The sequence below is a fragment of the Dermacentor silvarum genome, chromosome 7 (genome assembly GCF_013339745.2).
Source record: "Dermacentor silvarum isolate Dsil-2018 chromosome 7, BIME_Dsil_1.4, whole genome shotgun sequence".
Classification (NCBI taxonomy): Eukaryota; Metazoa; Arthropoda; class Arachnida; order Ixodida; family Ixodidae; genus Dermacentor; species Dermacentor silvarum.
The window spans coordinates 99,359,962-99,386,935 of record NC_051160.1 but is presented as its reverse complement, the minus strand read 5'-3'; positions in this window follow the sequence as shown (position 1 = coordinate 99,386,935).

Here is a 26,974-nt window from a genome sequence, read left to right as displayed (position 1 = left end):
AATAATAATACGTGATAACAATAATAATAATAATAATTCGGCCGAGACAATTGAGATGAGATTGCTTACATGTGGGAATGCGAAATCGTTCAACTGTGTGTAGACCACGGAACGTCAAGAACGCGCTCATTGTATAAACTCACCACGCCTCCCCATTCTCTGCATCGTCACGTGCCCAATGATGCACGCACTAGGCCACACCTTTAGTCAGCCAGAAGCGCGGAGCTGTCGTGGCGTGGGGGAAGCATGCGCGTTTCCCACCTCGGAGGCCCGGGTTCGATAACCCCTCCCCCAGGCCGAAATGCACCAAATTTTTAATTTCAAACCGGTAAGTTATTTGTTTACAGGAACCTCTCTGAGAAAGTTGACGTCAGTCCTAGCATTTTTACGCGTTTTTACTCTTTGAGGCATCCGCGATTTTAAGGTACCAACTTTCGATCCCCCTGATGGACCTTCGCGGAATGGGGCATATAATGCTCTCGCAGTAATATGCAGGGATTAAAAGAACACCATCTGTCCTAGCTATCGTTTGCGGCTGTGTCCCGACCCCTCACTCGTGCCTGTTAGCAAGTAGTAGCGTTCAGCTGGTCGTCTCGTAGCGCTGTAGAACACTCTCGGGAGAAGCGTTCTCTTACACTAGTCGAAAAAGAGCACGCACATTGTGTTATTTATTTCTTTTCTTGATCGCTCTCCTAACACGCTCTTAGCGGCTCCGAGCCCTCGAGGGGTAGCAGTCATCGAAATTGAGAGCATTTTTCCGCCACGTCGTCACAACACAGCACCGTAGAAGTATTTCTTGTTGGGCCCAGTGCTGGATGTATAGCTATCAGAAGAGGGGCTCACAATGAACAGAGCCGAATAAGACAGCCCATCCGGTCCCTTTCATTCGTGTTAATTTTGAGCCCCTCTTTTATAACTACAGCAATGCCGATGTTGGCGACGGTCAACGGCAACCCAGGCGTTTGCGTGCATGCATGTGAATGAACGCTCGTCCCACCAGCGCATCCACCATTTTTTCTGCCAGTGCTGGTAGCTACCTAACTAAATCGTCCTTTGTCTGTGATCATGTGGTTTGGATTGTGCTGTTGTCTCCTTCGACAGTGCACACTCTGAGACATTATTTGTAATCTGTCTCAGATTGCGAAGAATGCCGGGTCTCACCAACTTTGACTCGGAGGTGGGGGGTCACCAGTCGAACATACCATTATTGTGTGAACGCACAAGAATGATCGCTTAAGCAACAATGTTATGGTTTGAAGCAGCGTTGCGACTGCCAACAGTCCTGGTGGACATTAAGCTGCAATTTTACTTCTTGCTGTTCCTGCTAAGAATCACAGTCACTACGTTGATATCATTGAAGCGGTCATGACCATAAATGGTGAATATATTTCAACCCTAAATAACGCTGAGAAGGACTTAGCCTTTCGGACAGCACCCTTATATACGTTGCTGCGCATTTAAATCAATGGTGAGTCCATTCATCAGTTCTGTATGCTTGAAATCGATCTACATGCTATGTATTGCGCATATATATATGTAAATGTATGTATGTATATAGATCATATGAAGCCAACAAACCACGACATATGATTTATACAAATCTGGCCCCTGGGTTTTATTTCCTGATCGTTAATGATATATATATATATATATATATGTGTGTGTGTGTGTGTGTGTCTGTGTTGTGCTAAATGATATCGCAGCTTTTTTGTTTACATGTGCCATCTCTGCTGCATGTGACCGCTGTCACCATTTCTGTGCGCACTTGCCGTGTTGTCAATTTCTATGTGGGAGCGCTAGTCAAGTTCTTGTTGCTTTTATCCCCGGCTCTCTCATCCCTGTGGTGAAATAACTCAAACCAATCTTGTGTTTCCGGCTTGTCATTTGCGTCCTTATAGACCGAAAAATATGTGCGGAATGAAGTGTTCTAACCACAAAGTTGTCTCCATGTAGCTTTTTGCTTGATGTGCTTGGTTTCTTCTATATCTACTTGTCCTAGTAGTGTGAACCCTGAAAGCTTACTACTCAATATTTTTACCTTGAGCAATCATTTGCAAACCTTCGAACTGAAATGGAATGCTAAACCTAGCACATGTTTTTCTTCATTTAGGAGCAGGTATATTCTCAGAGTGAGCATGCAAATCTGGTTTCATATAGGAATTCTTGTGAGCATTGTCAATTACACTGTCCGCAGCTATAAGGAATACCATATTTATTAGAGCATGTTATCCGTGCTCATTGGAAGCTTTGTTCTATTACTCAGTTAACATATTCCCGTTTTAGTTTTGTTGGTTTCCTTCTAATAGAAGATGGTAAACATGAGACCAGTGAGAAAACAAAGAAAATGACACCTTCTATAAACAAGTTGAATTTCTTGTAGGTTCATCAGCATATGCATGTACCATATCCAGCTCCGGCAATTCTGGAAGGAATATGAATTATGGAAGGTTTATAAAAGGAAGGTCTGCTGATACAAATCTGTGTTCTTACCTTAAAAGGACCCTGAAACAATTTTGACGATTTTTTACAAACATACTGAGTCATTAGAGTGGGTCCTTCTGATCATTAATTGACGCATCGAAGAGCTGAATTTATTATAGGGTTTTAAAAAGTACATCACTACCGATCGCAGCACGCCAATTAGCTGAGTTTTCAGCCGCCCCTGACCAAGTGACGCGAATTGACCATATCACGCCAGTAGGGCGAGCTATCCAATTGGCTGCCCAGGGCGCGTCCTCGATAATTTTTCCAACATTATGGTGAAAAAATGTTGTTCGTAATAGTTTAGACATTAAAATTTGTGTCTATAAAATGAAAGTCACAGAAAGAGAATGCAGAAGGACATGTGTCACTACACTGAAAGCAGCTCTGGTCCACAGCAAGTGTCGTCTGCTTGTGTTACAACTTGCTCCGTGTTGACGAGAGCTGCGCGGTCAGTGTTGGTGTCGTTCTTTCTTTCCGCGAGCACCATAGTTCGACCTTGTTGCATTGTAGCCTGCAAACGTAGCGATCGGCGACATGTCAAGCTGCGACATCGTGCCCCGCTGCAGGGCAGCAGACGAGCGCAGTGGCTGCAGCGCATCGGACTGACGATATCCAAACAACGCCTGCATCTACGCGTATGCCGGTCGTCACTTGACTCCGAAAGATTACTACCAGAATAGAGTTCAGCGTGTCCGGTATTCGGGTAAGCGCAAGTTTGCTGGGCCTGTTACGTGATGAACGCAGGCGCAAACGGGAACTGCTTGTATGGTGCAGCCACCTGGCGGCTCAAAGCTCAACCAAACACAGAGCTACTATAGCAGTAACTAAGTTTTTTATACTTTGCTGCTGGCTCAAATTTTCGGCAGGAGAGTAATCTTGAACACGTTGTCATGTTAAAAATGTTTTACACTTGGTTACAGCAATATTAGTTTGGTACTTGGCTGGTTAAGGTCTGCGCCACCAGATGGCTGGACCGTGCATGCCGATCAGGCCACTCACGTACGTTCACGAAGCTCCTTCAACAGAGCAGTATGGAGGGGCTTTATTTTACACCTCTGCCTATCCATCAAAACAGCCAGCTCGCCTGTGGTTACCGGAATATACCGGACACGCTCGGCGTTACGACAGAATGCTCGGAACGCACGCTGCTTGATCGCTCTCGCTGGCGATCGACGGCCAGGCGGCAAGCGGGGACGGTGGAGAGCCTTCGCCCGCTGGCTCCAAGGCAACCGGAAGTAGACGACATCACGTCACCACGTGACGAAGAGCCAGCGAAGGCGGAGCTTAGCCCCGATCACTCGGCGAACGAGTTGAGGAGGAAATGTACGACTAGGGAGGAGGGTAACTTGTAATCGTCCGTAGCTCTCTTGAGACGCTTCACTTAAATTGTGACCAGAATGCTTTACAGTAGCTGTACCCAGCGCGCCTACAAAATGTGTCCGGACCGTTTCAGGGACCCTTTATCTACCTACAAGGCAGCTCTGGTTTTTATCATGCTAGCTACTTTGATCTCTCGAAGGTCTTAGATAAAGTGGACCACCGTCATTTGATGCTAAAGGTGAAAAGTTAAGGTGTCTGCCTAATTGCTTCTAATTGGCTTTCCAGCTGGTATGCCATCGAGGAAAATCATTTGCGTATTGATAGTAGTTTTCTCAACGCAACGTATTGTCTTCAAGAGTACCTGAGGGTTGAATTTTCGGCCTATTGCTGATGTATGTATAAATGATGTTATAGGTTGCGTTAAATCTTTAAACATTTTACTTTATGCTAATGATATGAAGTTGTTTATGTGTATTTCGGCTTTGGTAGACTGCGTAATCTTAAAAAGGATATTTTGAGCATTCTCAAATGGTGCTGCAGAAACCATTTGCTGATAAGCACTCCAAACATCAAAGTTATTATTTTGCCGCATCAGAAAGTGCCAATACCCGTTATGTAAATATTGAAAAGTACTTTACTCTTAAGAGTTCACGTTGTGCTGGATTTGGGGGTGCTAATTCACAGCAATTTTTGCTGAAGGAAAATGTCGCTTTTCTTTCTAACACCGGTTTTAAACTCGTTAACATCTCATCTAGTCTGGCGCGGAATTTTCGGACACCCGGTGCATTACTTTGTCTTTTTTGTTTCGCTAATCAAGCCTCGTATAGAATTAGCACCTGTTATTTCCAATACCTTGGTAATGGGATGTAATCAGCATATTGAGGTACTACAGAAACATATTGTTCGAATTGTGTAGGACAGACACTTTCAGCGTATGGTGTACTTTGACTCCTATTTTGTCAATGAATAGAAACTTGGTACCCATAGCGCCAGGAGATAGTGTCATGACCCAAATTTTCTGTATAAAATTATTGGAGTAAATATTTGTTCAATACAAGCAAGTGAAATACTCGCCTTTGCAGTAAATACAAATACCGTGCAATACCCTGCCTTTCACTTGCTTTGATTTCTTTTCGGGCTCCGCGGAGTTTTCAAACTGTGTTAGAGATCAGCTATATACCTAATGCTTACTTATCTGCATTTTGTTTAGTATAGCCACTTTGTCTCGACCTCAGGCTGTGTTTTTGTCTTGTCGTTTACACGCCATTTTACAATTATTACAGCACACCATATATGCAACCATGTGGTGATTGCGGGCCCATCCCTATTGCAAAACCCAGTATCCAGTACCCAGTGCCATGTCTGATTATGGGCCCAGTGTCACGCGCTGGATGCTGGGACGCTGGCAAGGCGCGGCATACTGGGAGGCACTGGGCGCGGGGTACTGGTGCAAAATGCAGCTTTAGAGCGAGAAATACTGTGGTGCCTGGCTACCTTATGCATTTTTTCGAATACAGAAGGAAACAGAGAACGTTGTAATGCAATAAAAAAGAAGGGAAAACAAAAGGTTTTCAGGAGGATTCGAACCTCCTACCTACAGGTCCCAACCCCAGTATCTTACCACTACGCCACGGCGATTCGTGATTACCGATTCATATTTTGCCATGTCAACGCATAGACACAGTTGTAGCTTTGCACAGACGTCTCGCACAGACATGGTAGATGCGATATCGCCTTCAACTAAAACTTACGCCTCTATCAGAACGAAAATGTTATTGTCCGTATTGCATAGTATACCTGGAAGTGCTCCAACACTGATTTGCTTTTGCGATTGATATAATAACTACGAAAAAAGCCTTAAAAGAACCGACGACCCGGAATGTTGTACGGGCTGTTACTGCCGATTTTGACAGCCGTTTCTTATTCTTCGCGCAAAGGTAATGCAACATTTTCATAGCTCGACAATGCTTTTCAATCGACACGTATGTTTAGTCACATATCTCCGTAAGAGAAGCGGTCGACTAATGCGGCTGACAGCCTTCGGCGACAGCACCTATAGGTATACCCTAGCAAAAATTCTAATAGAAGTTTGTATTAGTCTAATACAGTTTTGTATTAGGTGTATTAGTTTTGTATTAGACTAGTAGAAATTTAATAGAAGTTTGTATTGGTGTAATACAGTTTTGTATTAGTTGTATCAGTTTTGTATTAGACGAATAGAAATTTCTATTAGTCGTACTGATTTACCTGTAAGACCAATAGGCCCTGTGTATTAGACTTATTAGTCTTATGCAAACAGTGTGGCGTGTCTACTGGTATCTCTATTAGACTAATAGGTCCTATTGGCCTTATACAGATTGTTGTTGGTCTGATACAACATGTATTGTTGGATTCCACAGCTCGTGTTTGCTGGTGAAAGTTGATGAAAAAAATAGACTCGCGGAGCGCTTGCTTGCATGGAGAGGTGTTTCTATTTAATCACTGAATAATTAAAAATCCTGCTGTACAAATGTGCAGCAGACTGCGTTCGCACGTTTGAATTAGTTTCAGCGCACTAAGCTAGTGAAACTGGCCATCTCTCGGCGACATACACAAAAGCGACGTGCGCCTACATGGTCTTGCCAATTTTGCTTCACTGAGCCTCGTCGCGATGATTCTTTGAGGATACAGCTAGTGTTTACAGCACAGCGAATACTTCCCCACGAAAAAAAACGAAAAAAAGAAAGAAAAAGAACAACCAGCCGTAATCTGCAAGGCGGAATCGCGATGCTCGGTCAGCTTACGAACACGGTGCAATAGCAGCAACCATATTTGTTTCCGGCTGAAGTTTCGTCAGTGTCGTATTTCCTGTTGAAGTAAATGTTAAACTTTTAACCTAAATTGCTAACTTGATACCGCATATAAATAGCCACAATATTTATTGACATCAAAGAGCGGTATCGCAGAGAAGGAAACACGGCGGGCGGGAAGGACATAAAACTGCGACCGTAGTCAGCCGTAGTTGCGCACAGCATGTGTGCCATGGCGGCCACCTTGTCAAGGCAAGGCGTCACGCGAGGCGTGCGTGTTAGTGAATGAACGACGTGTTTTTAAGGAACCCGTGGTGTGAGCGCCTCCGCAATCTCATTCGTGCAGTAATATATTTTGATAGTTTTATCTATGGATGCTGTTAATACTTCAAAACAACACAAGGCAACTGTTTTACCCTTGTCCTTCGCGGCTTTGTGGATCTATCAGCGTGCATCGATGTGCAGCGTTTTCCCCGGCGCCGATTTAGCATTTCGAGGTAATTATACTTCTTATTTACGCTTCTGTAGTACAGTATGAAGTGTTTTCTTCTTTTTTTTTAATCCTGACGGTGGACGTAAGTACAGTGCCGTCGGGCCGATTGCTGTGTGCGTTGCAGCAATAACATGCCTGTTTCCGACAACGCTGTGCAAGATTTCTGTCTAGAGTTCCTTATATCTGTCTACAGTTTCAATGGAAAACACGTTGATTTTGTGTGCTTTGTAATTGTCCTGTCATGTCAGGAAACGTCATTGCTTATTATGATAAATATTTTGAGCTAGCATATATCAACTGTCCTAAAATATTGGCGAGCCGCATTTATTCTAAGTTGGAAGGAAATATTGCCAGCTTAAACGTTTCGTGGTAGAACTAGCACTCCTGCTTTCAACTGTTTCTATATGTGTGTATTTTTGTGCCCAGGTTTTTTTAACCACTTCATCAAAAGGACGTCCTCTGGTCGAAGTCAACGAACAGCTCTCTCAATCAAGATTGCTGACCCGACGGAGATCTCGAAAGAGGAATGGGTAAAAAGATATGCTGTGCTAATAAATGCTTCTGGCAATTTTATTACCTGTTTTTCGTTATCTGGTGCATTGCAACATTTTCTTCACAGCAATAGACCTATTAGACTAACACTAATAGGCCTATTAGACTAATACACTAATCATTGCACTAATAGACCTACTAGACTAATACGCTAATACACCTACTAGACTAATAGGCCTATTAGACTAATACACTAATAGACCTAATAGACTGTATTAGTGTCAATAACCTAATATGCTATTAGTTTTTGTATTAGAATTTTTGCTATGGTATGTTTATAACACGTCATCTCAGCGCTCATAGCTTGTTGTGCTGACATTGTACACACGAAAGAATGGTCTGTTTAAAAACAACGATGTGAAAGGGGAACTACAGAGTCATTTATCCTCGTTAGACTTGTTGATTCCTGAGCCCAGACGGGCCGATAGAGTGTAGACGAACTCGGCGGGTACGGTAGGCTTAACCTTCGGTTGAAGCCGACGATCTCGGTGTGGGTACCTGGCGAATGCGAAAATGTTTGTATTTCAGCTTCAAAACCTTTTAACTATTACTTTTAATACAGCAGGGAAAGTGGAAGAGCAGGAATCACCACAGCTTTGTTGTCGTTGCGATAATATCAATCAACGGCAGGCTTTCTGAGGTCCGTTCGAACGCGTCTAAACGGCTGCTCGGTTTCGTGTCGACTGTACAACACTGCGACAACTCGCAGTCATCGATTGCGTACAAACTACTAGAAAACGAGGCGTTATCTGCGTTTGCGTAATTTCGTTCAAGAATATAGTTATCCGCACAGTCAAAAGGGAAATGTACAAAGCGAGAGTGACCTGAACTGTCCCATATGCATGGGCAGCTCACGCACCTTTATTCCAAGCTGCAACACCGCCGACACGAAACAGACATTTATGATCCCAACTTATAGCGCTATTTAGGACAGGAGTCTGTTTTTTTTTTGGACAGGAGATGGCCATAAAATTGTATCAAGCATTAAATATTCAAAGGCGCCTATGCTCCGGCAGTGCGGCACAAACAAAACCAGCGCAGTCTCCAGTACGAGCCAGCGAACTCCAGCGCCAACCAGCGCGTGTACAGCGCACACCAGTGCGCCCCAGCGTCATAGCAGTGAAACCAGCGTCTCGTCCAGTGTGGCCCCGCACTTCTCCAGCGATCTCACCAGTGTCGCAGTGACTCCCAGTGCCCCCCAGAGTGCGCCAGCGTCCCCAGTGCCACCCAGTGTCAAAAACCGGGCTGGTTTCACACTGGAAGGCGCTGGTTTTTGCAATAGGGATGATATATATATATATATATATATATATATATATATATATGCAACCATGTGGTGCTTGCGGGCCCATGATATATATATATATATATATATATATATGTGCGTGTGTGTGTGAGATCTGAATTCAGACCATTAGAAAACTGCCAAAATTGATTTCGAATGTGTTTTTACAGGGTACCCTTTCAACCTTAAATCTCAATACAATTATGTTTACTTTTGTAAGAAATTTGCTGTTTAAGGATTGTATCGAAGCAGTTTTCAGAGAATTGTATTCAAGGGTATCCTTGCGAAATTTCGTCAATCAAATGACTAGTGTATACGGATGTGCCAATAGCTGTTAATTTGGGGTAGTGGATGTTCTCTAGGAATGTCAGGCTAAACATTTTTTTTAGGTTGCTGCTTTTCTTTGTCAGGCAAGGATCGACATCCAACGTTTAGCTGTCGAGTGCAAAATGTGAACAGAAATTTTTATAGCTATTGTCGCAACAGATGAAAGTTTGAACAAGCTATGGAATGTATCAAATACGAACTGTGCGATGCTTGAGATATTTTATTGGAATAAAGGGTAGAATCATGACTTAACGTGAATATGCCGAGAGCTTCCTTGTAAGCCGTGTAGCTTCCTGTTGCTTTACGCTATAATGAAATACATTGTGTATAACTTTTTGTAACATACTCTTCCTTGCGTTAAAGACCTCGAATGCCAAATTCTAGATAACACGGCGCAGTTTTGGTTATGTTTTCCAGGGGATACATTTGTCATGACAGACGGTTACGTTGGAGTAGAACATCGTGTTGTTCTGGCAGTCGCTCAAGCTTGGGTCATTAAGCGAACCTAAAATGGAGGTACACGAGCAGCAGTACAGGACACCAAGAAAGCCAAAGCGGGCCGCTTACGTCTTCAAATAGCTACTACTTCGTATAAAAGATCTGCTAAACTATTACGATTGCTCTGAGACGTGTCAACGTTTTCTCTCTCCAAATATGGGTCTCTAGGGGTCGTTCAGTGCCCGGTTCTTCGGAGACGCAGATAGGAAGGCTTCAATCGATTCTCAGTTGCTACCGATTGTGCATCCTGTCTGCCTGGCCTATTTTTCCCGACAATCCTTTGCTCAGCGGAATGATGAATATGCAACCCCAACTAGACCAACAATCCAGAGTCCTACACAATATCTTTCTGAGGGTTTTAGGCGTAGGGGAACTCCATCTAACGCAAAAAAATGAAGAGGTGGATGCGATAAGCGAACGTCAAATGGATGTCCGGTATCCAAAAACGAATGCTCCGCAAACTTTCACAGGCATCCTGTGTCGGAACACAAGCAGCAACGGACGTTCATCTAACAGTGCAATAAATATTGTTGATTTTGGAACACGCATCGGACGTCCGAAATTCCGGATTGGACGTCCTAGAGAGACTTTTCTTGTAATGACAATTATGTGCACGGGATGGTCCAATGGACATCCGAAGACAATCCGTAAGACTATTAGGAACCTCCTAATGACATAGAAATATTCCGCTGCGGACATCTGTATTACATCGCTGAGCCAATTGTGCTCCAATCGGTAAGACAGCAGGTGCTTTTTACAGCTGATTTCAGTGTGGGATACATTGTAAAATATTTACAACCTTATTCACTTTTAAGGTTGTAAAGGTTTCTGGTATAGACAAGTTTGCGCCATTATTCACTTTTAAGGGCGTAAATACTTTTACTGTCTATCTGAGGGGTGCTAATGCTAATGTTTATGCTAATTACCCCTTCAGTCATCTGTCTATCTGCTCTCAAAAGTGCCAATGCGCTCCTTTGTTTCATGATTGTGAGATTCCTGGCAAGCACGAAGACAAGGACAAGCGCATATTTTTTTAGGCACAGCCCATCAGACGGAAGTGTGAACGTACGTCCATGTGCTTGACATAATGTCAGCCTTTTTTGAAGGAACAAGATGATGTGTTTAGGTGGAGTCGTGTGGTTGGGCATGGCGTATATATGTACAAGACTCTGCAACTTAGCACTTAGCGGTGTCTACGTGTACCTTTTGTCCCTGTCTGCTGGCGCTGAAACGTTATCTACGCACAGACACAGAAGCCGTGCCAGAACGCACACTGAGACAATCCACAAGATCAGAGAAAACAAATAGCACTTCGCGTAGTAGTCAAATGCAAGACCTTGAAAAAAAATTAATATTCGTGCCAACGGAGGATAAAGTCACAACGTCGCTTCCGCTTCCGGACGTAAAGTTGTAGTTTTATTTAATTTGTGCCTGAGAGAAATGGTTGCGCCGACACAGACATGGTGATTGCGGCAACACGCCGTCATTTTCTGGACATGTGAGCATCTTTGAAATTATCACTACCAGTTTACATATATACACACTAAATGTTGTAGCATCTTTACGGGTGTACAAAGTGTGCTTTTTGAGCCATGGCTATTACCCTCAGCTTGAAGGAGTTACACCTGAACGTTGATGGGAAAAAACCTTAATTTTAGTCAATTTTGGTGGCAACTAAAAATTATAGTTGCAACAAGCGACACGCGTGCAATAAATAAACTTAGCTTTTACTGTCAAATATTTTTGTGCGTGGCGTAGCCAGAATTTTTTTTTTTCGCAGGGGATTTGTACGTGACCAATGCCGTAGGAAGGAGGGTCATTGTGTGCATAAAAAAAATTTCATTCTCACCGCGGGAAATGTCCACAAAGTTACGCGAGTTATGAATTTTTACTCATGAGGTTATCTTACATCGTTATGATATTGCAAAATTGAAAAGAAAGAAAAACGCTCGCTAGCGCTGCAGGTCAGAGTACTCGAGTGGTCACTTCGAGTAGGAGTTGTCTAGTGCCAGAGGATGTCGGTCGCGGAGTACAATGCAGTTGGTCCGTCTAGGACTTTTCGTGTAGACCAATTCCACTCTTTGGAAATACGGTCATTGTCCTAGGCCAATTCCTAGGCACGAAGAGGAACCATGGGGTCTACTGAAGTTTGTCGTCACTCATGTAGCTCCGCTTTCTTCTTCACGGCAGCCTACATACAAATTCCGGGACAAAATTTCTGCCTTCACCTTTTATAGCCGCAGTTGTTTCGTCTTTTCAAAGAGATGGTACGCCAGAAACATTTCAGACTTGAAGGAACAACTAAGAGGCGAACGTTCCGAGCCCCGCGCTCACTTCCAAAAACTAGTGAGAATTGGAGAGCTCTGTTTTAAAAGTTCGGTTAACACTTCCGAAACACTTCACAACACAACAGCGTATGATTGCTCCAACTGCAATCAGGAGATCACACATATGTTTCTCCCACCAGGTAGTCCAGAACACTCCCAAGGAAAGGAAGAAAAACGCGAACGACGCACCATGCGGTTCTGAAAATATTTTGAAGATAACATGGTTTACTGATGATAAACTAACGATGCGACACTGAACCTGAATTGTCGTAGGCAGTAGTAACCGGATTTTGACATTGTGAAATCTTTAAATGCAAGTGCTCATTCGAAAAGTACAGAATTTGGCTGCCTAACGGGTATCGTAGTAACGCATCGCGTCCGCTAACCAGCACTGCTTGACACTAAAACGTCCAGTGACAATGACCTCGCCGCTTTCCTGCCGGGTGATCGATTGCCGGGTGATCTCATTCCATAAAGCAGACGAAATCGATGTAGTCGTGGCTACAGGTAGTGATTGTTTTCATCCGCGCCGCGGATTGCTTTCAGATTCACTCTCCCACGCACTCATTCTAAAACATAGATGGAAGCTTTTTGAGTTGGAAAACATAAGGCTGACTGTTACACGCAAGCACGCAAATTATCTCGATGTCTCACACGTAACGTGATTGCGTAGGCCGACACCGCTGAGTGTTTAAAAGCAACTAGTGTTTCTGCCTGAAGAGCTCCTGTAACCGAAGCATTTGATACAGTCAAGTTTTTCTCTCTATCCTCTGCCGAAACTGGCTGAATCGGCACGCGCCTGTCATACGCACCCCGCGAGGGGACATGCGTGAGTGGCTCTCATATGCCAGATTCTGGGGCACACTCCTGCGAGATCAGGGAAATAGGGGCAAGCTGTGTGTGCCCTTCAAAAGCCCTCCAAACTAGCTGCAAAGAAGGCGGCCGACCCTGCAATTTTTACTAATCTGGCCCTGCACACAATGGCCTACCTTGGCCACTAGCTGGTGTGCCCTCATGACGTCTGTAAATTGCACTAATATTCACTATTGCAAATGACGTTATTACACGAATCTTTCCTCTTCAGTTTTATCATTAGCACGCACACCCAACCACACCTCAACACCTGAACAATGGTCATTGGTGGTCCTTGTCGAGGTGCAAGTGGAGCCAGCAGAATGTTCGTCCTTTCTTTCGACTAACAGCCATAAACCTTAGTCGCTTGTTTCCCAATCCGAGGCAAGCTAATCCACACGTCCCCTTCCCTGGCTGCACCTCTTGGTTCGGGGACGAAGACTTCCAGGCCGGACAACGTTCCCGGGGGGGGGGGGGGGGGGCAGTTGTTCTAAAACCCGGTCAAGTATGGCCGCCAGAAATATTCGCAAATCTCTGCAGCGGAAGCCCGCAAGGTGTAGGAAAGTACATGAATAAAAACATATGGTCATCCACCCGTGAGAAACCTCCTGAAACACCCGTATGGGTTCTCAATGTAGCTTCGTGCTGTAATTCAGGTGGATGAGAATTTTTCCCTTTTAGGGAAGAATTATTAAGCAGTTTCCAACTACGTGTTTTCCCATCGTACATAGTAGCGTGCAATATATTGTACAGCCTTATAGATAGGATAAGAGGGTTTTTGAGCCGTGGAACAAACGAACAGCTTTGAGGCATTAAGTGTGTAAAATATACTTTAGCGTATACCTTGTGCATTTGTATTTTCAGGCTTTGTGACCAGTACATAAATCGAGCTGATTGTTTTCCGATGTGAGCTGCATCTCTGGCACTGGGTAGCGCTGCATTGCTTTTATCATGCAATTTCCCAAGTACATTGCCAGAAATATAAGTAGGTGGTAAGGGAGAGGGGTGGCGGGGGGTCTTTACGTTTACGCTATTGCAATCAGTAAGGCTTGCTTAAGTGTTTTACATTATTTCGGGACCTGGGATTGAAATACAATCAAAGGCACCTAGATATCATGTGCTACAAAAACTTCCAGGCAACTTCAGTTCCGTTTTTATGTAGAACCATCCAGGATAACAAATATCACAGACCAAATCACACATCCAGCGATTACATTTGTGCGATGTCCTTTGTACGAAGAAAATCAGGAGGGACGCTTTGTTTCCTGGTGGCTGCAATTATTATCGCGACGACAGCTTCATTTCCTGGTTATAAAGTTTCGCAGGTAAAGAAAGCAAGCACTTCAACATCACTAGGCGTGTAACAGTGCATCTAGAACCACATTCTCTCTATTTTTATATAAGTTGTGGACAACTGCAAAGCACGCTGTAAAATAAGCGTCTTGATGTACCGGGAGATGTTTCCTGGCTCGCTTCTTTGCTGTCCACAGTATTGCGGCCATTTGTTTTTATTTACGTTCTGGAATTTGTCCGGTACTGATACACTGTCCTTTTGAAAGATACCGTTTTGCCTAGTACCTTTACAATCTGAAGAGAGACTTGCTGGGCGAGTTTGTACATTATTTCGTGGTACAATGCCAGCAAACGCGAAGCAAATCTAAAAAATAACCACGAGTAATAAACAACGGAACAGGAAATGTGCTGAATCCAGCAACCTTCCGGTAACTTTGTCTGTTTCTTACTCGTGGCGTTTTCTCGTTTGCTTCCCGTTTGCTGGTATTACACCACGCCATTTGGTCCTATATGATCGGGTTGATAATATCGGTTTATATATGAAGATACAGGCTTTCGTATAGGGCTTATCGATACAGGGAATTCATAATTTTTCATTTGGGAGGGATATTTCTCAAAATCTTTGTTCTCATCTGAATAAAAAACATTTCGTATTAGAAAACATCACATCGGACATGCTGAAATAGCATATATTACTGGTGTACGCTAGATAAAAGTAGCTATCTAATGTGCGGTTAGGTCAAGATTCTGCTACCTCTGTAGTAAAGATAAACTGTCGAAAGTCAGGTAAAGTTAAAATTCTTCAACTCGTACATGTGCTGCCCCGATACCAAGAAAAGTCGAGTGGTACGCTTCCGATGTTCTACAAAATGCCCCGAATCGTTGTGCTTGATGTTGCTGAACCGTAATAGGAACTATTAACGTGAAAGCATCGCCTAGTTAGTTATTCATATTCAGTCGTGGAACCGCGCTAAAGACACAGACAAAGGTGAAGGCCCAAAGAAAACGACACATTGCAAGGACACCACTGAAATGTGAAAAACAAAGAAGTGAGCAGACATCTTGGTGCACATTGGGAGCAGTGCTTTGCAGGCATGATCGAATTAGTCAAGTGTCAGAATAGGTTTCGATTGATCCGGAAAATAATCGAAGCCAACAGAAAATGAATGTTGCAAGAGAAATGTGTGAGCGCGTTATCTGTTTTGCGATTTGACAAGATGGAATGTTTCCCTGCTAACGCATGACCAGGCAAATTTAGTGCGGGAATGCACCAATGTTGCACCAACTGAGTGTCATTCACCGACCCCTGCCTCTCTTTTGATGTTTATCATGTTATTTTGGTGCATTTGACGATGCGTTCCAAGCGTGTTCAAGTGCTCGTCTGTCGCAATAATAAAATTTGTCGTTTTCGACGTCCCTTCAGCCTTGTCTATTCGCGCCTCTATGCGCAATGGCAACGCTCAGGGGCGCTAAACTTGATGAACCTAGTAGTACTCTAAGCATAAACAGCGCTACGCTTTGATGAAACTCGATGTTTCCTGCCCCATGGGCAATCCATCGCGGTAGATGCAGGCGACCGATACGCTTCTGCCCCGAGGTTCTGTGGATGCGAGCGTCATGTGGGGGAGACGCCCGTTTGGGATGCTTCTGCAGCGAGTGCGATTGGTGAACCTGGCGATGTCTGCAGACTTGGAGAAAGCAAAGCAGACCGCGAAACAAGGCGTTAACAAAGCCACAACGCCGAACACAGTCAGGCACAGGCCCTTGATGGTGTCCACGTAAAAAATGAGCACTATTCCGCCGGATACACTCGCAGCGCCCACGATGAGGAAGCTGCAGATGGCTCCTCGGCCTTCCCCAGCCACCGAGGCGATAGTCACGGCCGGCATGCCTTCCGCAAGGTGCCTGCGTTAGCAGAATAAACAGTTAGTGTCGACATAGAGGTAAATTCAATAAAAGTTCTATAGTACTACGTCACAGCGCTCTGAGGTCCTTAATTTAGTATTACGTAGTATCAAGTCACAGCGATCTTAATTTAAACCGCGTTCACCACATTGCAAATTGTTCAGGAGCGCCCTTGACACACGTCCTGCTTTTCGAGAAGCGAAGCGCAATGGCGGTGGTTCAGAGATCACCGCCAGTTGCATTATATATAATTGTGTATCCACTTTATACACAGACGTACAGATACACGCTCTTAGCTTTGCCACTCCCTCTCTACCTCTACCACGTGACCGGCTTCCCATGCTTCCCACACTCACGCTTTCAAGAAGAAAGATGGCAGCTGGCGCTTCTGCGTAGACTACCGCCACTTAAAACATTGTAACACGCAAGGACGTTTAGCCTCTACCGCAGATTGATGGCAATCTCGACTGTCTACATGGCTCTGCCTACTCCTCTTCTATCGACCTGATGTCAGGATACTGGCAGATAGCCACCGATGATCAAGACCGTGCAAAGACCGCATTTTGTTAGGCCCGATGGACTTTACCAGTTTAAAGTAATGCCCTTTGGACTGTGTAATACTCCAGCCACATTTGAAAGGATGATGGACTCCCTCCTCCGTGGATACAAATGGTCAACATGCCTCTGTTACCTTGACGATCTCATCGTGTTCTCACCGAGATTTGAAAGACACCTTAGCCGTTTGTCGGCAGTTCTCAAGTTTTCAGGTGAGCAGGCCTTCAGCTTAACTCTTCCAAAAGCCATTTTGGCCGCCGCGAAATCATTGTGCTTGGGCACCTTGAGAGTGCTGAAGGCGCAGAATCTGACCCAGACAAAATTCGCGTTGTCAAAGACTTCCCTATGCCACGTTCCACTAAAGACGTACGGAGCTTTCTCGGCTTGTGCTCCTATTTTCGACGTTTTGTCAAGAACTTCGCCGACGTTGCCCGTCGACTCACGCAACTCTTGAAGAAGGAAACGTCATTTTCTTAGGGTCCTGAACAGGCCACTGCGTTTCATACCCTCACAACTTTACTTACGACGCCACCCATCTTGGCCCATTTTGACCCGTCAGCCCTCACTGAACTTCGCACCGACGCCAGTGGACATGGCATCGGCGCTTTTCTCGTCCAGTGGCAACAAGGATGAGACCGCGTCATCGCCTATGCCAGTCGCCTTCTTTCCTCTTCAGAGTGCAAATTTTCGATCACTGAGCGCGAGTGCCTCGCACTAGTTTGGGCTATCGGAATGTTTCAACCATACTTGTTCGGCCGCACTTTTTCGGTCATCACAGACCACCATGCGCTTTGCTGGTTGTCTTCCCTGAAATATCCGACTGGACGACTCGGTCGCTGGGCACTGAAAATGCAAAAATACAGCTTTGAAATACATTTGATGGTGTCCACGCGATATCCGATTTGACGGACAAGCGTGGCGAACAGCTCAGCGATGCCAATTTGCGGTCAATTATCCACTGTTTACGTTCTCATCAATCTGCACCGTCCCTACAATTATTCGTGCTTCATGACGGAATCTTATACAGACTCAACACCAGCTCCCATGGCCCAGAGCTTCGACTGGTTGTTCCCGAAACACTCCGTTCAACTGTTCTCGAATAGTTTCATGACGCCCCAACCGCTGGACATCTCGGCGCAACTCACACGTACTGATCGCATTCGGCGTCGGTTCTTCTGGCCAGGCCAATGGAAATGAAAGTGCATAAAAAAACCGGCCGCCGGTGGGATACGAACCCACGTCTTCGCATAACGCCTGCGATGCCTATTCGAATTTCCCATATGCTGTACTTGACATGCTGTGTTCGCTTCTTGGGATATATATATATATATATATATATATATATATATATATATGTATATTCAAATGCGAATACAGGCCAGGAGAGAAGCAAGCAGCGTGTCTCAACGAAAGCAGGTCAGTAATCTCGAGCTCGCGCCTCCCAGACGACTGGCGATGTGTCTGCAGCGCCGGGCATTCGTCTTCACTACAATCACCCCCCATTGGAAAAGGAGCCATCCTGGCGACTCAGGGTAAACATAGAATCATGGGGTCGTAACACGGCTTCAGGCGTTGTACGTTGAAAGTTTCACGACGATGACAGTGTTGGCCCGTAGATGGCGTGACAGGCTCAAAAATATAGTTCACAGGCGATGTCTTCGCTACAACACGGTAGGGTCCTTGATATATCTAGACAAGCTTAGATGAGAGGCCAGCAGGAACGGCAGAAACGCAAAGCCACACAAGGGAGCCCGGAAAAAAGTGTCAATGCGGGTGATCATCGTCATGTCGAGATTTTTGTCGCCATTGGTCCACAGCTGTAAAGGAACGGGCGAGCTGACGGCACTCCTCTGCGCCGTGGGCAGCTTCAGAGATGGGCGTACATTCGGATGAGTCGGGTCTGTACGGAAGAACCTTGCCGAGGGTAGTCGAAGGTTCGCGGCCATACAAGAGGAAGAGTGGTGAGAAGTTTGTGCACGTCGCCTGTGGTGCAGTGTTGTAGGCGAACGTATTGAATGGCAAAATGAGGTCCCAATCAGTGCGATCAGACACGACGTATTTGCAGAGCATGTCGCCAAGGGTGCAGTTAAATCTTTCCGTCAGACCATCAGTTTGAGGATGGTAGGCAGTGGTGGTGCGAGGAACGATGCGACATTCAGCAAGGAGCGCGTTTACAACTTCGGAGAGGAAGACACGTCCTCTACCACTGAAAAGTTCGCGAGGTGCACCGTGATGGAGAATAAAGTTTTTCAGTAGGAAGGATGCTATATCACGAGCGGTGGCAAGAGGCAGAGCGGCTGTTTCTGCGTATCGCGTCAAATGGACGATGGTGACGACTATCCAGCGGTTTCCGGAAGCCGTGCCCGGAAGGGGTCCATACCGATCAATGCCAATGCGATCGAAGGGCCTGGCTGGACACTGGATTGGCTGGAGTGGACCAGACACATGCTGAGCAGGAACCTTGCGGCGTTGGCACTGAGGGCACGACCGAATGTACTTGCACACAAAGGTCTACATGCCATGGCAATAAGCCCTTGAGCGAAGCCTGGTGTACGTCTTGAAGACACCCGCATGTGCATACTGCGCGTCACTATGGAAGGCAGAACATATTTCACCACGAAGATGTCGAGGTATGACCAGCAACCACTTGCGGACGTCAGAGACGTAATTCCGGTGATAGAGAAGCCCATCCCGAATTTCGAAGTGTAATGCTTGACGGCGCAAAGCTCGAGAAGGTGGAGGAACAGTAGACAGGGTTTGAAAGGAAGCGGATAAGAGCACTAATCCAGGCATCCTTGCGTTGTTCCGAAACCATGTCGCAGCTTGCTGGGAACGAAAGTACTTGGTCAACGGCAGAGAGGCAGGCAATTCCGAATGAAGCGACGAAAGTAAGAACACACGCAAATGAAGCTGCGAAGTTCTCTTCCAGGGGAAGGTTTGGGAAAATTGGCAACTGCACGGAGCTTGACGGCGTCAGGAAGAATACCGTGTTTAGATGCTACATGGCCAAGGATGGTGAGCTCACTAGCGCCAAAGGGGAATTTCTTCAGGTTGAGCTGAAGGCCGGAGGCAGTTAGGCACTGTAACACTTCATCCAGCCTACAGAGATGGGTGGGAAAATCGGGCGAAAAACTAACCACATTATCTTAGTAGCACAGGCATGTTTTCCACTTTAGACCACGCAAAAGGTTGTCCATAATAGGCCCAAATGTTGCGGGGGCGTTGCAAATCCCGAAAGGCATGACACAAAATTCATATAGGCCATCTGGTGTTACAAAGGCCGTTTTTGGTTGGTCTTCGGGTGCCATGGGAACATGTCAATAGCCGCTGCGTAAGTCGATAGAAGAGAACTCCGCGCCTTGGAGACAGTCAAGGGCGTCGTCAATTCTCGGAAGAGGGTAAACACCTTTGCGAGTTATTTTGTTAAGACGACGGTAATCGGCACAGAATCGAATCGATTCATTCTTCTTAACAAGAACGGGAGATGCCCAGGGGCTATCCGAAGGCTGAATGACGCCGTGCTTTAGCATGTCAGTGTATCCGCGACAGAGCGCCGTCGATAACACGGCGCTCTGTCGCGGATACACGATATAACCTTTGTCGCAGTGGCGCACTGGTAACCGTGTCCACGGGATGACAAACAGTTGACGTGCGGCCCAAGGGAACGTGCTGCCCGTCGAAAGACGAACGGAACTTGTCGAGAAGGCGTAGAAGCTGGGCGCTTTCGGAAACAGTCAGCGTGTCGGCGATGGAGCTATGTAAAACATCTGGCGAAGTCGGCTCCTGCGTAGGGTTACAGGTCACTCCGGCGACCTCATGAGTGGCGATGGAAAAAGTTGGCATGTCAATAATGGCAGCAGGGTCGACACACTGGGCATGGCCAATGCACTCCCCACTGAGCAAAGTGATAGGACAGAAGAATCAGTTGACGACGTGGAGTCTGTTGGCGCTGGCATGAACGTCCAAAAGGGCGAAATGCAGCGGGGAACATTTGCAACGAGCGAAAATTGCAGATGGCTTAAAAAATGCGCTGGCATCAGCAACCATGTTGCATGACACTGTGGTAAGGACAGATGAGTGCGGTAGAATTGTGATGTCTTCAGCAACAAATACTTTATCTTCAGGAGCACGAGCGTCAAGGAATGGGGCATCACACAGCGTTTGAAATTTCACTTCAGCACGAGAACAGTTGATGACGGCCTTATTAGAGTGTTTTAGCAGAGCGCTTGCTGTCCGCTCCGCTCAGACCGGCATATGCAAGCAAATGCCACACAATCGCTTAGCGGGAACGCTATTGCGCTTGCGCACAACGCTCATACACCAGCATGGAACGAAGACCGCATCCCTCGCTCCGCTACAAAGCCGACTGAGTGGAGCGTGATAGCGTGTCTACTTGGCCTCTTCGTCGTTTTAAATCCGAGTTAATAGCGCGTCGCTCGCGTCTCGGCAAGACGCGCTTATCAAATGCGAAATCTACGCAGTTCCCTGCAGTATCTGAGAGCGTGAAAACTGTCTGTTAGCGGAAAGGACGTCCCAACCCAAAATAACATCCTGGGAACAAGAACACAGCAATAAAACCTCGACACTGTAGAGGAGGCCATTGAACACAACGCGAGCAGTACACGCAGCTGTAGGTGCGATGCGGTGTGCGCTGGCAGTACGAAGTGATACGCTTGACAGTGGCGTCGTAACTTTTCTGAACGAACGGCAAAGTTTGGCACTAATAACTGAAACTGCGGCACCATGTCGACGAGGGCGAGTGCAGCGACGCCGTCCACAAATGCATCAATACCATTAGTCGGAGAAGGGAGAGGCCTTGGTCTGTTCGTGGGTGACGCAGTTCTTGCCTCTGGAACTGCCGCAATTAGTTTTCCTGTTCTGGCGTGGAAGGACGATGACGTATCAGCGAAAGCGAGCGGCGTCGAGGCGATGGCAAACGGCGGTAAACAAGAGGTCGGTGGTCCGTGTAGGAAGACATCTGGCCAGGGTTCTGATACGCGGAGAACGACCGGTACGGTGAAACCTGTGGTTCGTTGTCGAAGCTGCGACGGTAGGATGTTGCGTGGCGACGGCAAAATCGTGCAACGTGGCCAGGTACACCACGCGCAAACCATATTGGCCGCTTGTCAGGAGTGCGCCATTGTCCATTGCTGTGTGGGTACCGCGGCTGAACGAAGTGAGGGGCTGGACGCAGTGGCACGACCAATGGGAATGGCGCAAAGGTCATATATAGGTGGTGGCCGCGCGAGAGCCTCGGCATAGCTGAGAGGTGCAGTCACCTCGGGAAAAGCAAGGGGAGTCTGCACTGGTGGAGTCTCGCGGGCAGAAGGGAGAGCTGCGCAAACTTGCTCGTGGACTTGCTCGCGGCAAGGTTGGCCGGCAAAGGCGAGGGTGCTGGCGTGGCTGAGGACAGCAGCGACAGCTGACGCGTGACCTCATCACGGACGAACTCTTATCTGGCAAAGGAGAGAGTCCATCTTAGGAGCCGCGTTGATGCTCGCGAGGTATTCGTCGGACAAAGGTGGGCGCCGCGTGAGAAGACGCGGTCTGCGGAGCTCTACGAAACTCTGCCAATGCTCAATGACCTGAGAAACAGTGCCTGGGTTTTTTGGACAGCAGCATATGAAATGCATCGTCGGAAGTGCCCTTCATGATGTGACGTACCTTGTCCGCCTCCGCCATCGTCAGGTTGACCCGCCGGCAGAGGTCGACTAAGTAGCTGGTGAACGTTTCACCAGTTTCCTGGGATCGGCTTCGTAGGCGTTGTTCAGCGCGAAGTTTGCGCACGCCAGGGAAGCCGAAAACATCTGCGATGCCGGCTCTGAAGCTAGCCCACGGGCGTAGATCGGCTTCGTGGTTTTTGAACACCAGCTTGGCGACACCCGATAAACAGAAGATCGCGTAGCCGAGCTTGAGGGGATCGTTCCATTTGTTGGTGACGCTGGCGTGCTCATACGATTTCAGCCAATCTTTCTCATCGGTGCTGCTGCTGAAGATGTCAGGATCCCGCTGACGCTGGGCACCGGCCCATACGATGGCTGGAGTAATCGGTGGGGATGTCGGGCTGGGGTCGCCAGGCATGATGGACGGGAGAGTTCGGGAACGTAATTCCAGGTTGGGGGGAAAACCGCAGCTCCTCCGCCAGAATCTAATGTAAATACAGGCCAAGAAAGCAGCAGGCAGCGTGTCTCAACCAGAGCAGGTCACGCACTCTGGAGCTCGCGCCTCCCGGCCGACTGGCGATGCGTCTGCAGCGCCGGGCATTCGTTTTCACTGCATTATATATATTGCTACGGCATGAGCCGGGCAAGGAGAAGAGGAGGAAGACGTTAGCTGGCGCAGCCTCAGGACGCCATCTTTACTTCAGCATCAACCTCGTCCTTTAAATAAAGCCGGTTCAACATTAACCGTAACAGTTTTGTGGTGGAGGTGCTGGGTATTTCGACCAAGACGACGGAGCTGCTGCAGCAAGTGCCACGCCGAAGCCGACGCCTCGCTCGACTGCCTCCGACACCGCTTGAGATCCCGATGTCCCACAGCGGCGACCAACAGCCTTCTCTGGCGGCTCCAGTGCGAACAACCGGCACCTGGATGCATCAGATGGAACCCCGCCCTTTCTCAGGAAAACTCGGAGAGGACGTGGAGGAATGGCTCACCCACTACAAGCGTGTGAGCAAGTACAACGGCTGGAACTCCACGGCTCAGCTCGACAATGTCGGTCTGTTCCTCACAGACACAGCGCTAGTGTGGTTCGAGAACCATGAAGATTCCTTCACAACGTGGGACAGCTTCGTGATTGACCTCACAGAATGCTTCGGAGATTCCACGACGAAAAGGAAGCGGGCGGAGCAGACATTGCTTCAGCGCGCTCAAGTCCCAGGTGAGACCTGTACGACGTACATAGAGGCGATCCTGAAGCTTTGCAAAACGGTCAATCCTCGAATGTCCGAAGAGGACAAAGTTGGACATCTTCTCAAAGGCATAGCCGAGGACGTTTATAATTATTTAATCGGAAAGGAGAGTCTCGCCTCGGTCGCCGACCTCATCAAGCATTGCCGCACATTTGAGGCCTTGAAGCTGCGCCGTATCACGCCAAAGTTCGGCAGGTTAGCGAATGTCACAACGGTGGCAAGCGTTGACGATAACGACAAGTGCAATTTTCAATTTGACCTTGTGGCAACTATAAGGCAAATTGTCCGCGAAGAACTTGAACGACACCCCACAGGGGCGAATGTCGAACAGCTTCGTTGCGCTTGCAACCAACCTCAAGAGCATGCATCTGCTGTGTCGGCATTGTCTGCCATGCCAGGCGTTGCAGACTGTCGAGTCGATCAGCTGCGACAGCATCGACGTTCCTCTCCCGACGACATGACGCACGATCAGCGCACTCGTCGAGCTACCACCACGAATCGGCATTCGGCAGATCGCGTTTATTATTCGCAACGTCCCAGGGTTGACCCCGAGGCTTACAACGTCGGTCGAGCATCGCCTGTGTGTTACAGCTGTGGCGCCTCAGAACACATTGCTCGTTTTTGTCGCCGGCGCCGACAGACCACAACATATGGCCCACCACCAGCTTGGCCTAATTTTGAACAAGTCAGTTATGAAGACCGCTGGCCGACAGACCCTGATACTGCAAACACCACAGGCGCGCCACCCCGGAATACCTTCCGTCAATATAATAGACGTAGTGGCTCGCCAGCTTCAGACCGCAGCCTGACGCCCCCAACCAGTCGCCAACGCCGTTCACCGTCACCACGTCGACGTGCTACGTCACCACCGCCGTCGGGAAACTAGCCGGCGCGGCCGATGGAGGTAAGGTCGCCGGACTGTCTGCGTCTCTGCGAAATCCTCCTCTGCCTATTATGATGGTGAAGAACAAAGTGCGTGTGTTAATTGATAGTATACCTGCAACAGCATTAGTGGATACTGGTGCTACCGTTTCCGTCATGAGTGTGACTTTCAAAGAGAGGCTGGGTCGGAAAGTTATGTTCCCGTGGAGTGATGGTGTGACGTTTCGTGGTGTCAGTGGAGAGTGCCTTATTCCCCTTGGTATTTGTGTTGCAAGTGTTTTATTCGGAGGAGAAGATCTTAAAACCGAATTTCTCGTGCTACCGCGGTGCACTCATGATGTTATTCTCGGGATTGACTTTCTTCAGGATTGTGGTGCTTCCGTTAACTGTGGCACAGGCGAAATTACCTTGAATAGCGCGCTTCTCGCCACCCTTGCCGACACATCTTTACCCGAGAAAAACTATTGTGTTGTTTCGAACGATTTGCTGCTACCCCCTTGGTCGCTGTCACGTGTCCCTGTCAATGTCGCTGCTGCCGACCTTTCATCGTTTGACGCGCAAGTTCAGCCACTTACGTCGAGCTGCGTAAAGAAAGATGTACTTGTGCCACGCTCTGTCGTGAGAGTAGTGAATGGCGCTTCAAATTTGTGGGCTTTCAATTGTTCTTGCGTCCCTGCTGTTCTCCCGCGTGATATGAAGCTCGCTGAATTTGACGAGATTACGTACAGCTCCATTACAGTTCTAAGCGAGGAGGAGCAGTCTCATACTAGCGATCTCCGAAGCACTTCTGAAGAACAGATCCTACGGATGATCAACAAGGCGCTTCCCTCACATGAGCGCCACGCTCTCGCACAAGTTTTGTGGGCACATCTTTCTGTGTTCGATTTCACACAAGGCGACAAGCAGTCTTCACTCCCGCGTTCTCGTGCCCGCCACAGAATTGACACCGGATCTGCGCACCCCATTCGGCAAAAGCCTTACCGCGTTTCTTCCGCAGAGAGGACAGTTATCGCTGAACAGGTGAAAGACATGCTACAGAAAAGTGTTGTTCAAGAGTCCTCTAGTCCGTGGGCAGCACCAGTAATCTTAGTAAAGAAGAAGGATGGATCGTGGCGGTTCTGCGTTGATTACAGGAAACTGAACGCGGTCACCAAAAAGGACGTGTATCCGCTTCCTAGAATTGATGATGTCATTGATTGTTTACATTCCGCTGCCTACTTTTCATCACTGGATTTACGATCAGGGTATTGGCAGATACCCATGCACCCAGACGATAAGGAGAAAACGGCCTTCGTGACACCAGACGGTCTCTATGAATTTAACGTTATGCCGTTCGGCCTTTGCAACGCGCCAGCAACATTCGAACGATTTATGGACACTATCCTCCGAGGACTTAAATGGGAAATTTGTTTGTGCTACCTCGATGATGTGGTGATTTTTGGCAGCACTTTGAGTGAGCATAACAGCCGTCTCAGACTTGTTCTGGATTGTGTCGAAAAAGCTGGCTTGATCCTGAATTCCAAGAAATGTCGTTTCGGGGAAACTGAGACGTTAGTACTTGGGCATCTGGTCGACAAGAACGGCGTGAGGCCAGATCCACGGAAAATTGAGGCTGTCAGCTCCTTCGAAGCACCGAAGTCAGTGCGGGAGTTGAGGAGTTTCTTGGGCCTGTGTTCATATTTTCGTCGCTTCGTCCCAAGATTCGCCGACGTGGTGTACCCCCTAACATGTCTTCTCCAAAAAGCCGTCCCTTTCAACTGGACATCGGCTTGCGACGACGCATTCCGCCAGCTAAAATTTCTACTAACGTCAGGGCCCATATTGCGTCACTTCGATGCGTCCGCACCTACGGAAGTGCACGCTGATGCCAGTGGCATCGGCATCGGTGCCGTACTCGTGCAACGTCATCAAGAAGCTGAACACGTTGTGGCTTATGCTAGTCGCTCTTTGAATAAGGCGGAACGCAATTACACTGTCACCGAGCAAGAATGCTTGGCAGCTGTTTTCGATGTCCACAAATTTCGGCCCTATATCTACGGACGCCCGTTCACTATCGTTACCGACCACCACGCGTTATGCTGGTTGGTGAATCTCCGTGACCCGAGTGGACGACTGGCACGTTGGGCTCTTCGAATGCAGGAGTACGACTTCGTTATTTCCTACAAGTCTGGGCGTCGCCACACAGATGCGGACTGTCTCTCACGTCTTCCTCTGACGACGACGACCGAGTGTGACGAAGACAATGTTGATGACTGTTTTGCTCTCATTTCTTGTACATTCCCGGACTCGATGACTTTCACAGCAGAGCAGGAAAATGATATTAGTTTGGAACCTCTATTTGTAGCCGCATCGCGTCCTGGAGCCACCGGTCGATTTTGTGTCCGTGACGGCCTGCTTTACAAGACCAATTATTCGGCTAAAGGCGCACGCTTCCTTCTGGTGGTGCCGCAGAGTCTGCGAGCGGACATACTGAGAGCCATGCACGACGATGCGACTTCTGG